This window comes from Mytilus edulis, chromosome 1 (genome assembly GCF_963676685.1).
Source record: "Mytilus edulis chromosome 1, xbMytEdul2.2, whole genome shotgun sequence".
Classification (NCBI taxonomy): domain Eukaryota; kingdom Metazoa; phylum Mollusca; class Bivalvia; order Mytilida; family Mytilidae; genus Mytilus; species Mytilus edulis.
In genome coordinates, this window is record NC_092344.1 from 31223992 (window position 1) to 31239425 (window position 15434).

The following is a 15434-nucleotide window of genomic DNA, read 5'->3' on the forward strand; positions in this document are numbered from 1 at the left end:
AGTTTAAACAAATTACTATAATGTTGACATTCATGGCTCAATTAAATTAAAATTGTTCCAATTAGAAAGTTTATTTAAATCAAAATAATGGCAATCACTCAAATTTATTTCACTTTGCTTTCTTCCAGTGGCAAATATCTCGGGCATATTGTATACGAGCCATGGCATGGTCTGCTTAATTGCAACTGCATCTATCACATCCTTATCAAAATTGTAGTATATCATTATTTCAAAATCTTTCTAAGGTTTTTTTCACATTCTTAGTCTATGACTTTTTTCATACAAGTATGATGTCATTTTCCAATATTTAACCTTCCTTTAGCAAGATTTTCTCCTGATGCATTGATTTATTTATCTGTTTCTGTTAATCCTGTTAATTAGGTAGAGACCCTCTTCCTCAAGATACATGTAACTAATATTACCAAGACAATAATTAAAATCTAAATTATTCACCATAACCTTCATACCAAATCCAATAATTACGTAAAAAGCAGAAATCAGGGAAAATAATATAGAACTTATACATAACTAATTACTTTTCCTGTCTTAACTGACACTCTCAAATACCTTTCACCTTTATTTGTAGCTGTTAGGACTAATGCTTAAACATTAACCAAAACAAATAGAAAATAGTTATTTTAGATTTGAATTATTCATCAACATACAGAATACCTAGATAGATCAAACAAACACAATAAAAACTGATTAAAGATACAATTCCAAAGAGAATTATTGAAAGGATTCAATTAAACAAAGACATTTTTTTTCCGTTCATATATTTTTATGAGAAAAACCACTCTTTAACAAATGATGGTCTTCAGACAAAAGCAAAAGATGTACTTCAAAAAATATACTCCAATAATAATGGAGGCTATGTAAAGGGAATGGTATATATATAATACCAAGACAGGTATGCATTAAAAATAGCAGAGGTAACCAAAAGAGAAATGAAAAAATGCTTTGTTGAAGAAAAGGTGACATCACCATGGTCAACTGAAAGATAGGCAGACAAACAACAGTCCACAAAAACACTAAATAGAAAACTAAAGACTAAATAACAGGAATCTTACCAAAGTTCTGAAGTCAGTTTTACAAAAAAACTTACAACTAACATTGATCATTAGTACATGTATACTGAAATGTTCATGACCTACGATCAATCTCAGTCGTAAAGTTTTTTGATGACACTGGGTGCTGGTGCTCAGAAAGGAAAAGCAGTTCTTATTCCACAGATCTTCAAGATTTTTTAAGCTACGGCTTTACATAAATAATATTTTGAGGATTTAAAACCTTCTTCAAATCAAGTAAAAATGTGTAATAACATTTTGAAAATTTATATACTACGGGTCCGTGACTGAATTAAAGTATATAACTATGCCTAAGCCATATTTTAGTAATTGGTATTGTCATCTGATAAAGTCATGTCGATTATAAGATACACAGTTTTCTCTACTTTCAAATCTTTCTGTTTGAACCCGTCGAACTGGAACTTATCAATTATTGGAAATATTAATTATTTGGAAAACAAAAGGTCCAGGCTATCCAGTATAAATGGGGTATTTTTTAATCAACAGCATTGTCCTATATTAGTTATCTTAGAAAGTCTTGCTGATTGCTGAATAAAGCTACAACAGGGAACAATTTGACAATGATTGAATTTAGTAGTGTCAGCCCTTTGATTATGACTCGTGTATATAGCAAAATCCTAAATACACCGTTTGGTGGTGCGCCTGTCAAATGCAGAACGTACAGATAAGGTAATGGCTAACAGGTGAATATACTATTGGTATCAGTATCGGATTAGACCCGGAACTTGTTAATTATTGGCAATATTAATTATTTGGAAAACAAAAGGGTCTGGAGTGGTGTAATTTTTAATCTACACCATTGTCCTATATTAGTTATATATAGAGTTGAATTCTTTGATTTGTCGTTTTTACCCGATGACGGCTGACAAATTGGACCTCGTAATTTTAGTATTATAGATTTTTTATGAAAACTCCAAGTTGATAGCCCATCCCTAGATTTTCCATGCAGTTCAACTTTTTTCATGATAAAATGATGGAAAATGATGGAAATTGTGTTTTTTTCCATGAATTTCCATGGAATTTCATGGAAAAATAATCCATCTCAGATGGAAAAGTTATATGTGTTACTTATTTCATCATTTTCCATGATAAGATGGAAAACTTTCCATGGAATTCCATGGAAAAATACTTTTTGGATGGAAAATGGGATGGAAAGTAGACTAATAAAACTTTGTAGATGGAAAAGAGGATGGAAAGTGGACTTAGAATATTTTTGAGATGGAAAAGAGGATGGAATCTTGACTTAGAATATTTTTAACATGGACAAATTATAGAATCTTAACTTAGAATATTTTTGAGATGGAAAGTCATGGAAAAAATGTACACAAATTACATACATTAATTCTTTATCATCAATTAGACTGTGAAAGAAATGTAAAGTGCCATCTGGTTTTCATTGGTCTTTGTGTAGAAGACAAGAAGTGATATGACCATACAGTGTGAGGCCAAATGTAGGGTAGAACATGAATTTATACATTTTTGTGCAATTATTATTTCTTTAAACATAAAAATGGTAAATAAACAATAAATGGATAATCTTTTATTAAAATATATATAAAATATCCAAGATATAGGTAAATAACAGTATTCAATTGGGGCTCTTTTAAAAGAAATCAGATATCTCCTCATACATCCCCCAACACATTGAAAATTTGAACTTGCAACGGATATGCAGGCAACAAACAAATATGTCTTCTCTCCTGAACAAAATGCAAAATTTATATTGGATTTAGATTAAATAGTTCCATATAGTTCTTGACATCGAATAGTGCAGATTTATTCTCTGATGACTTGCATTGACTGTTGGATTTAGGAGCATATTTTTTGGTAAGTACACTGAATTAGATTCTACCATTTTGAGTGTGTGCAAGCTCCTTTAGTTCAACATAACAACATCATGAAAACACCTATAGTAGATTTTTCACTTATATTTATAATGATTGGGTATTAAGACAAGACAAACTGTATATGGTGTATTATAATAAATAATAATCCACTAATGCATTAATTTGGTTATAAAATTTAAGATCCGTTGAAATTGTTTGCCAATGAGAAATAGATCCATTAAAGTAAAAAAAAGTGTATCTTTACAGCAAACTGCAGATCAACACTAAGTTCTAAATATATATGGAAAATACCAATGAAGACATTTATATACAATAATTATGAAAAAAAATTATTTAGGACAAAGACTAAAGTGGTTAACCATTATTAATAATGTCATTATTTAAAGAATATCTCTTTATTTATAACAGTAAAATTATTTTTAGGTATCATGAGGAAGAAATGAAACTCCAGAAAATGGTTAATGCTGTTCTACGAGATGGAGCTACTGAAGCCTGGTGTTGACATAAGTGACATTTATAACCTTAATTTCTTGATATAAAGGCAGTGCAAACATATACCAATATTGAAAGTTTTTGCTTGTTTATTGTATTTATCATAATACATCAAATGAGTTTGAATTAAAGGTTAAAATGATGGTTGAGTCTATTGCTTATTACTGACCATTGCAAGACTCAAAAGACCTTACCAAACCAAAAAAAGCATGGAATCTAGTTTTTTTTACCTTCATTATTACAGATACGGTTAAACAGGGTACATGTATATTATCAAAAGGTTAATTTGGGCAATTCATTTTAAATGAAAACGATGAAAATATTTCCATGGAATTCCATGGAAAAAGAAATTCTATGTAATATATTTCCATGGAATTCCATGGAAAAACATCATGGAAAATATTTTCCATGGAATTCCATGGAAAATGTTTCAGATGGAAATATTATTAATTCCTTTTTTTCTCTTTTTATTTTCCATGGATTTCCATGGAAAACAGGTTCCAATACTCCATGGAATTATATTCCATGGAATTCCATGAAGTTTTCCATGATAGATGATGGAAAATCTAGGGATGGGAGGTCATTGGACTAGGAAATGTTTTTATATTCTCAAATAATTATTCTTATGTAAATCATTGTAGGTATACTGTCACATTTATGTATACTTAATATTCTTCTAATAAACTCCATCATAATGATCAAGCATGAAAAACATTGTATAAATCTATATATGTGACAAGATATATATTTTAATGTATTTCATATGTTTTGTGTTGTTAGGATTGACAGATTTTATGATGACACATCTTCCCACATCAAACCTTAGAAAATTACTATACTATCATTGAACATAATGTTTACTACTTTACTATTATTTTTTTTTTCATTAAATTTTGCTGTTGGCCTTGGCTCATGTACTAATAGTTTGTAGAACAACAAACAAGTTATGTAAAAAGGCCTATGGGCCCTGTTCGGTGTGAACTAAAACTCTGTGTTGAAGGCTGTACCTTGACCTATAATAGTTTATTTTTATAAATTGTTACTTGGATGGAGAGTTGTCTCATTTGCACTCATACCACATCTTCCAATATCTACCTACTAGAAAACAAGTGATAAGTAGATATGGGAAAATACTTTTAAGGTAATGATGGTTTTAAACCTCATGGCTTTAGCTGAATGCTTTAGATGATAATATTATTATCAGGCCTTATTTGGTTTCAAGACCTTGTTTCACAGTAATACAAATTATGACCATGTTCCTGTTCTTTCTTACTCAATGTATCAAAGCCAACATATTCCAACAAATAAGTTCAGACATTGAGAGATAAGAAAATTCCAAAAGTTGAGATGGAGACAGTAATTACCGTCCGTTAAAACCTTTATCGATTTATCACAATCATTGAATTCCTAGGATTAGCAAAAACTGGTGTTAGGGTTAGAACTCAAATGATAATCTACAAAATTTAAAAAAATGTAAGTACATTGAATAGTTAATATACTGATAATCACAAGAGAGGACAGACTTGAGTTGTAAAATTGAGGATAATTACACATTAAAGAGGATCTCAAGTTTGCATTGCATTTCTTAGAGTGCATTTGTTTCTAACCCGAAATTTTGTCATCGATGACTATCGTTTAGTAAACGTTAAGTTGCTAGAAACAAATACATCGTTTAATAAACTTTATCGACCCCACGTAGTCAGACAGAAATAGATTACACTCACGCACTGTAAACAAACAGGTAAAAGTGCGGGAAATAAATAACCAGGACTTTGCGAAAACAACACGTGCTCGTAATTATTTAAACGACAGATGCAGAACAAATTTATCGTTTACACGTCTCAACGATAAACGATCACGACTACGCCACTATTTTGTGCGTACATCATTTATGTGAACGATGTCAACGTTGACCAAAATATGTAAGTAACAAATGGATTAAACGACTACGCGCGTAATCGTTTACATCGTTTAGGTTAGAAACAAATGCGCTCTTACTGTCTTCGAATCTTAACGTTGTGAAGTCAAGAAAAGACCATCATGCCTGATAATGTCTCAGAGAAAGAATTTGAATTATGAATATCAATAATTAAAAATAAAATTGAAGTTCAATGCCAACATATTGTGTACAAATCATTAAACTATCAAGATTCCATCAATGATCTCATGGGATATTTCTCATCCCTGGATTGTTAATCTCAAATATTTAAAATGTTCAACTGTCTGAATTATCACTCAATACAGTGGTAGAATCTATAGAATGCAAGATCACTAACTTTTTAAGGAACTTAACATGCACGATAAGTATCAGGGGGTCTCATTATGAGGAATTTCTTTATCATTTCTTCAGCATGTCTTAATATATGTTTAAATGAAATATCATCAAACTATAGCTAATCTAGTATGTTTTAATACATGTATACATGAAATATCATCCAACTATGGCTGATCCAGCATGTCTTGATACACATATAAATGTATTAAATATTGTCAAACTATGCCTAATCCATGTTAAAATTAGATTACATAACATTTATTTATTTCAACAGTACCACCCTCTGTAATAGCTTCTTCCAGTCAAAAACTTAATTCAGGCATGAAACTAAAATTCAAAAACCTCTTAATATTTTATGTGTAGCATTTGAATTTATTTCTCTTTCAAGAAATTTAATGTGATACATAATCTTTCATGCTTTAATAGATGCTCATAAATATCTCAAATCTATTCAAAATATGAAACTTTAAAATTTATTTGATTGATATGAATCGTTTCCGGTATTTTTCAATATAGTTTTGTATTGAATTTATTACTGCAAACAAATTAAGTTCTAATAGAATAATTATCATAACAAAACCAACTTACCTTTAATTAATAAATTATCAACTAGCTGATAATTAAATCTCAGAGAAATCAGCCCTATTGTTATCGAACATGCAGTGAAACAGCTCTAACAAGATGTACAGGTGAGAGAATTACAGGTAAATCACAAATTTTCCACATCAACGGCTACAACTCTCTCTTCTATCTGTGCTAACAATAGATTATGGTTTTACATCAGACTGAAATGGAAAAAGAAAAAGATGAAAAACTAGCATTAAGAACCTGTTTATCACGTTTTTCTGGAATCAGAAATATACCGCTAATAAAATGATATGATCGTCATATTTTGTTGCTGTAAAAATACATTACAGGTTTTATTTCTTAAGAAATATTTCATTTTATTATGAATTTTTAAGATTTACTACAATTTTATTTGATAGTTTTAGGCAGGTTTTACAAGCTTATTTCATTAGATAGCCGAAATTTTTACATTAACAACAGACGATCAGGTTTTTTAACATCCCAATAATATCAGACTCATTTAATATCAAGTGGTGTGTCACCAAGGATTTGTACAGTATACTTTACAAATCCTTAGTGTCACAAATCTCATTTGACATATTTTTTTTAAAAGTCAGCTCATGCAAAATTGTTAGAGTAAAAAAGAAAAAGACTAATCATTAATGTATAATATATGATCATATATGCAAGACCTTTAAACCACGCAAAGTTTAAATTGGACAGGCTTCCCAATTCCCAGACTAAATAGTCTAGGCTAAAGGGAAATCACCCAATAACAGTAAAAACAAGTATAAAGACTTTAAATGTTAAAAGCAGACAACTCAACCTCAAGATGAAGCATATAATAAAGAACACTAGAGGCTCCTATGCAGTATGAGCCTCAGTGTTGCTAACCTGGATCAATTTGAATCACATTAAATACCCACTCTTCAACATTGGAGAAGACGTTACTAAGTTGTAAAACTTGTGTCTGATCCTTTTGTCATTTTGAACAATAAAATATGTTTAAACTAAAACTAACATTGTAGACTTAAAAGTATAATTCAAGACTAAAATAGCTTCTGTTAAACTTGTTTTGATTTACAGTTTCTCCCCATCAAATATGTTTCTTTTTACCAAAATGCAACAAAATTGGTACAAAAAACCTCATTAAAGGGCAATAACTCCTAAGAATGTACTGACAATTTAGGCAATGTTGACCTAAAATAAAATTTTGTTTGATGATCATTTTTGCTTTTTGCATCTCCATTTTTTTTAAAGACATATATTTAAGAATTGAATGTTTCCTTTTGTAACTTCATTGGGGTGTAAAAGCGTTTACCGAAGTACATTTTGTATGAAGTGCGGAAGCGCTTCATTCTAAAAATGTGCGTACGGTCAACGCTTTTACAACCCTATGAAGTTACAAAAAGAAGCATTCAATACTTATAATTACATTTTTTACCTAAGATCATGAAAACATGAATTTTAAATTTTTTCTATTTAATATACCTGTGCACTTTATTGTGGGACCATGTGTTATCATAAATGATAAGTTTTATTGAGTAATGCAATTGCTTAAGGAATAACACGTGATGTGCAGTTAGCCAATCAGAATAAAGTATTATAATGAAACATACATCTAATGTAATTATATAGTGATATTGAGTATGTGTACATTGTTAAAAATTGTATGTTACATCTTTTGAATATTTGTGCTGATATTCTGTCTCATTAACATGTATACTAGTCTGGTAAAATCATTATTTATGCACAACATGAATTCATATCTTATGCAATCAATTAATCTCCTACAATACAACAAAATACTTTCCAGTCTCATTCAGGAAAAACTGAGTTGTCCTCACCATTTTAACCATTATTTACGTGAAATTGAACAGTTAAACATAAAATTTGCTAAATTAAATAACAATTAATAAATTACTACCAACCGCCCAAGTGTGCAAGCTTTGTGTTTGTTAGGTTGCAGGCTTGATCCCTAGCAAATCACCTACTCACTAGTCAAACTAATGACTTTGAAATTTTAAATGAATGCTTTACAGACTCTGCCAATGATTGCAGCATTTAAGACTAAGAACATATATAGACCGGACAGCTTGCAGAAAGATAAATGTCTCTCTGTGTAGGCTATGACTCCAGTGTAACTTTTGTACAAGTTAAATGTTAGAAATCAAAACCAATCCCATTAACAAAGCAGATCATACCATGAGGTAAAACTGTAAACATTTTTATTCAAATGATAACAGCATTCTGTCAAATTATTTGAGTTTATAAGAATTGAGAAGAGATTTCCTTGTTTTAATACTTCATGTCTTAAGGGACCCTTCACAACCCGGTCAGCTTTGTTGAAGATGTGCTTTGTCCAGTGTGTTTGTAACATTACAATAGTTCCTCATCATTACAGTCATTACTCCAATATTATCATGCTTGATTACACATTATCCCTTACTTAAGGGACACATTTTTAATAGCCATGTCTTGACCACTAAGTAGCAAGGACATCTAAAAATCAAGAGACTAGAAAAAAAAATATGTCAACCATGTAATTTACCATTAACTTTGATTTCACAGAAATAGATTAAATAGTCTGGGAGGATTGGTTTATGTAAGATAAAAACAATGAATGTTTTTGAGAAGGGAAATAACTCTTTTGATTAATGCCAAAGGGAAGTAAGTCTATTAATTAATGTCAAAGTGAAATGCAATGTCAATTACTGGAATTCAAAACAATTCCTCTGATTTTCTATTTTATCTACAAACCCTGGTCATTAATCTTGTTTCATGGTAAAAACACTTTATAATGAATGTTTGATACCAGAATTGAATCCTGAAAATAGAGAGCAGAGATAAAAGCATCATATGTTAAAAATCTAGACCAATCTTACAGCTGGACAATTATATCCTGATGTACAATGAATGATTCTACAAACCATTCAATACAGCAGACGTTACTGATCATGACCATCATATAAAACACATCTTCTCAGTGTTTTAAAAGCATGTCAAGTCAAACTATAAGGAAAGAATAATATTGATATAGACAGTTGTACTTTAACAGTGTTATATACCATGAAATTTAATTTTCTAAAGTACAGCTCTATTTTCTATTATTTTTTAATAGCTATTTGCACATCAAGTATGTTCTTTAAAATGTAATAACATTAACTGAATTTTTCACGGTAATGTCATAATCTTCCAAACTGATTTATTCTGACAAATCATAGTTTTCGATAGACTGAAGGAGGAAGTTTTAGGAACAATCCTTTGAGGAAATGTTTCTTTTTTTTCTATTCATGTCTCAATCAAACAACATTTGACTGGCATCTTGCATAAACATATTTGATTTCAGTCATATTTGTTGGAATTGTTTTTGAAATTGAATATGTCAGATTATTTTGTTTGTTTACCATTATGGTAAACTTCAGTCATTAGTCTAGAGTGTAATCAATTTTCGAATAAAAGGGACAACAACTCTTTTGGTAAAAACTCATTCACATGTAATCAAATTGTTGGTAAGTTATAGTTGCCATACAATGATGTGACAATAATGATACATAAAGTCAAAGAAAACTACCTTTGAAGTTGACAAAACTTTTAAAGATATATATCCCTGCAAGTCATAGCCTTGGAAAACCCTATGCACATGCAAATCAGTATATTCTGACTTGACAATTTATCTTTTCCAAATTAAACATTCAAAACAATTTATATTGTCAAATATTTCTAAAATAAGATGGGGCGTAACAAATTCTAAATGGTTAAGAAATTTCTAATCCCATCCAGATCTTTGCACCTAGGTACAATAAACCATCTAGGAGGACATTTTCATATAGGGCTTGGTGAGTGCTTGGCTGATGATTTAAATTATATCATCTAGGGCAGATTTCGGTATATTATGTGCTACTGAGACCTAGACCTTTAACCAAGGGACCTAAAAATCAATAATTGTCTTCAATCTTCATCAAATGGGACATTATCACACCATATTTTGTCAGAATAAGACACAAGTTTCAAAAATACATCAATGTGAAACAAAACTTTTGACAAAATTTCAGTCTTTCAACAGCTGTGACCTTGACAATGAACGTATTTATGCCTGAAATAATTAAGAGGGACCTTCCTCACCTCATGAGGCATTATCAAAACAAGTTGCCAGGTAAAATTTATTTGCGACGGTAAAACTACTGACTGTATGCCGTGTCTAAAAAGGTCTGTAGCCCTTTTCACAAAAAATCTTAAGTGTAAAGTTAATCCTACGATAACAATATTTAGTGGAATTGTTAAGAAATATTTTAGACTTACGATAAATTTTACTCTTAAGATTTTTTGTGAAAAGGGCTACTGGTGTTTACATTTGACTCAGGAAGTCTACCAGTACAAATGTACATGCAAAGTGATGCAATGCTTATATTCAAAAGGTAGGCACAAAGTTTCACAGATTTTTTGATGTTTGACAATTTAGAAGCCAAATTAATTTTAAAAAGTTGGACATATTGATTAGCTGTAATAGAATGGAGGTAACAGTATTAAGTTTTAAGCTTGGCCTACATTAAACTTGGTTTTACTATCTGAATTAACTGTTTACTTCATCATCTCTGCTACTTGTCACTAGGTAAACTCAATTTGACACAGTAAAACCTGAATTGGTTTTTTGTAGGCCAAGCTTAAAATATAATATAGTTACCTAAAGGAAGAATAATATTATAGCTAAATAAATTAACTCTTCTTGGTGTTAAATTTAATCAGAATCTCCATTATGGTTTTAATACTGATTTCTCTTTCTTTCACAAATGATAATTGTTAATGAATCGGAGAGGTGGGAGTATAATATTAATGAAACACGTAACCAAAAATCAGAAGTTTAGATGTCGAAAATAGATATCTCATTATAGACCTAATGTCCATATCCCAATACTGACCACTTGAATAATTAAGAAAAGAAGAACTGGCATGATATCGGGTATCACCAGTGAGATAGCAGTATACAACTGTATTTGTGCAAGACAGAAATAATTATAGAATTATTTTTTTAAATTGAATTATAACATGTTACAATACAATACAAAAGTAATTTGCTCTAGACACCCTCCATGAAACAAAATTAATCTTGGTGAAACAGTTTAACATATGAATTATTTATCAACTTGTTACATCACTGTCAAATAACACAAAAACGTGATTCCCTTAGGGTCCTCATTGATAATCATTTCTCAAATTTCATCAATTTATATTCATTAAAAACAGCATACATATGCGATATAGATATATAAAAAAAAAAAAAAAACACCAGATAGTAGTGATCCTATAAAAAAGATGATGTGGTATGATTGCCAATGAGACAACTATCCACAAAAGACCAAAATGACACAGACATTAACAACTATAGGTCACCGTACGGCCTTCAACAATGAGCAAAGCCCATACCGCATAGTCAGCTATAAAAGGCCCAGTTAAGACAATGTAAAACAATTCAAACGAGAAAACTAGCGGCCTTATCTATGTAAAAAAATTAATGAAAAACAAATATGTAACACATAAACAAACGACAACCACTGAATTACAGGCTCCTGACTTGGGACAGGCACATACATAAATAATGTGGCGGGGTTAAACATGTTAGCTGCCTGTTTAATAATTGGAATTTAATTTTAAAAACAATATTTCATTAATACAAAAACACTTTAGTGAGGTGATAACAATCTTTACTTTAGGGCAACATCACTCAGTTTAGGTTTATTAAAAGTTCACTCTAGTAAGAGGGTCACTTCGGGGATTTAACAAAAAAAATAGAACCAATTACCACAATAATTTTTCAAAATACACCATACCTGAAAAAAAAAAAAATGCCTGAAATACTGCTTTAAACTGAGATATAAAGATGAAAGTAAAACAGCATGCTAAATAACTGATATATATAGTAGATATTTCTCTACCCTTTGTAAAGTTTACCAGCAGTCATTGGAGAATAAAGCACCAGTGAACTGGTCTATACTGAGATGCCAGTGGCGTAGCTGGGTAATTTTTACGTGTACCCCCGAACCTTGGCGAGGGATCAATGTTAAAGCACTTGCTGGTAGTGTGTTTGAAAGAGACGAAGCCCCAGAAAGCTATCGAGAATGAAATACCGTAATGATTCCTGTCAGTAAAAAATCATTGATAGCAACATACTTTTGAATCTAAATGGTTTATTTGTTTTGGTTAAATTTTGTAATATGTTAACTTATTCATCGTGTTAAACTGGAAGGTAGCCTAATATGGTCATTGGTTTTAGAGAAAACGTCCAAACCAATATTACTTTTAAATATATATAAGTTTAAAGGGTGCCGTGAGTGAGCATACAATCAAAAAAGCACCTTTTAATGAACACGAAAAAAATTATAAAACAATTCTGGAACACCTAGGATTTCTTCCCACAAAAAGTGAATCAATTTTTCATTCCTTTAAAGGGATTTGAAAAAAAATCTAAAATTTTCTTTAGATATTTTTTTCTTGATCTGGATAATTTCACGACAATCTATGAAGGTTTATGAATTGAGCATGTAAAACAATTAATTGTGTAAAGAAGAGTCTGGCTATCTGTCTATCAGAAAAGAACAGAAAAATGAACGAAAACAAATGCTTTCAAAATTTTAGATTTAGACATTTGTCATAGAAAAAGCTTCTTCGGAATTTTCATAAAATTCGATGAAGGTTCGTCAAGTAGTTAATGTAATTGAGAAATAACAAAATGTAGGCCCAAACTGCGACCACTTATTAATTGCAGAAAGAAATACATTTTGTCCTTAAAATGCGGGAAAATTTAAGATATAATTGCATTATTATATTGCTCTGAATACTCTTTTGATCATAAACAGTTTCTGTCCAACTTTCGCAAACATTTAACGGAGAGTCATTCAAAAGACTTTATCCACATTCGGAATCTAAATATTGACGCCGCTTTTGAGACATAAATCACAGGCTCGACAAAAATACAAACAGCATATCGAATCTGAGCAGATAGTGAATTGCTTTAAATATAAGAAAAGTACGTAGAATTCATAGTAGATTCAGACTTTTATAAAAGATTATAACAAATATATTAAATAATCTATTTGAGTAAATTTAGTCCTTTTTTATTCAAAATTACAATCCATTGAAAACAGAAGCACAAGGCTGATATTTTCAAAATTCAAGTGTACGCCCGGGCGTTTTGACGTAAACGTAGCTACGCGCATGGATGCAAGGATGCTAATGAAATATTTTTGGTCTATCACAAGGTTGGGGTGACATGGGATGAGAAGGGAAATGGGGACTGTGTCAAAGAGACAACAACCTTACCAAAGAGCAGAAAACAGCATAAGGCCACCGAAGGGTCTTCAATACAGGTAGAGAATGAAGTATTAAAGCATGATGGAGAAAAATGTGGAAAACTGATTATTTGCATAAATTTTCTAAGTCAGAGGACTATGTCTCTGCAATATAATCATCTGAAATGAACAAAATTCTGTAACTTGTCATGGTTAAAACTTAAACCAAATATTAAATCAACATCTTCAAGGCTCAAGCATGAATAAAAAAGTGTGGAAAACTGATTATTTGCATGCAGACACACAGACAGACAGATGGAGCAAAATCCACCATGCCCCCTTCGACTTCATCGCTTCATCAATAGGGACTTATACCTCAACATGTAAGTAAAACATATTATGTATCAACTCTTCCAACAATCAATCAGTTCTTTAAAAGTGAAGCAATGCATTTGAGTTTGGTTTTTTGGTGGCTTTTAACAAGGACATGATATAAATATTGTATACACCTAGAACAAAACAAACAAAAATATCAGCTTATTAACTGTAAACAAGTCTGCAATACTAACTAACTATCTGTCTGTTGGTACAAAACTAATTTAATAAACTGAAGAATCTATTTTAACAATTAATTTCCTAGTGTCAATCTTTATGAATGGCTGAAACTATCAATCTTCTCTCTGACTATATACTGTAAAAACAGAGACAACTACAAGATGAATGATTCCAACCTCTATAACATTTGTTAAAGAAATTAACCATAAATGTTTTACAAGTTAGAAGATGCATGGTTTTGTGGTATGTTCAAAAACATGATATGCATAAACAGCTATGGTCTAGAAAATAACCATAAGTTCAGAAATCGTTAAAAATTATTGGTATTTGATTAATTACAAAGAGTTATAGAAAGTTGCTAAATTAGAAACAGCATTAGAAAGAGATATCTTATCTCATATTGTTATGATATCCATGTCAATAATCCATCCCATGTTTTGATGTATTCCTATTTGATGGGTAAGATGATAGACAGGAAAATATTACTTTTACTAAACTCAATTATAAACCAGTGTATCCTTGAAATACACATCAAAATAAAATGTCAATAGTCTAAAATGGAAATACAACAAAGGCCAAAGCAATTTTTCTGGCAAAAATGAAGTCACTTTTTCCAAACTCTTTTAATAGACACAGAAGATATCAGCTTTACTCCCCTCAATCTCTTCAAAATTTTATCCTGGTATATAACTATGATGAGTTTATTTCCAAAGATTACTGACTTTTTTTCTGTGATTCCTCACCAACATAGGATTTGCTATAAGATCTCTTACTAAAATCTACTTGAAGTAACTATCTCTTCGTCCCTTTTAAATAATTCTTTCCTTAGGCCTCCAATATTGCAGTTGTGTAAACAAATTTGTCATAAACTAAGAAAACAGAAATATCAGCAAGGAAAACCAACAAACCATGTAATCATACCACATCTTCTTTTTTATAAATATTAGAAAACAACTAATAAAAAAACAGATATAAAATGTGTGTGTGGGTTTTTTTTAGGACAGAGAAATAAGTCTTAATTTGTTGTAAATAGAAAAGATGAGGCCTGTTTGATCAGTTTTTATTACTCCTAGTGTATCTTCTATTTACAGACCATTTGAGAAAGTTGATCGGTTAATGGATGTATTTATACAAACACCATTTTCTGAATTTAAATAAAAGAAACCATGCTGTGTTTTATCAATCATAATTCTTATCTGTGAAAAACAAAGGATTGTAGCCTTGATTCTTTAATTAATTTCAGTATACTGTTAGTTCATTGTTCAGTAGATTTTTATTTGGAAGAAATATCGATGAAATCAAAGGATAATGATTGAAACTGGAA

General features: G+C 30.5%; 1 protein-coding gene across 4 annotated transcripts in view; it reads right to left on the reverse strand.

The window, feature by feature from the left end:
- The window catches only part of LOC139529492 (neuronal calcium sensor 2-like), a 104897-nt gene that overhangs the window by 41621 nt on the left and 47842 nt on the right, over window positions 1-15434 (reverse strand). For all 4 annotated transcript variants that reach the window (XM_071325495.1, XM_071325492.1, XM_071325493.1 and 1 more), the window contains one exon: window positions 6291-6487. The gene's annotated coding sequence lies outside the window, so the exon portion shown is untranslated. The remainder of the gene's footprint in view (window positions 1-6290; window positions 6488-15434) is intronic.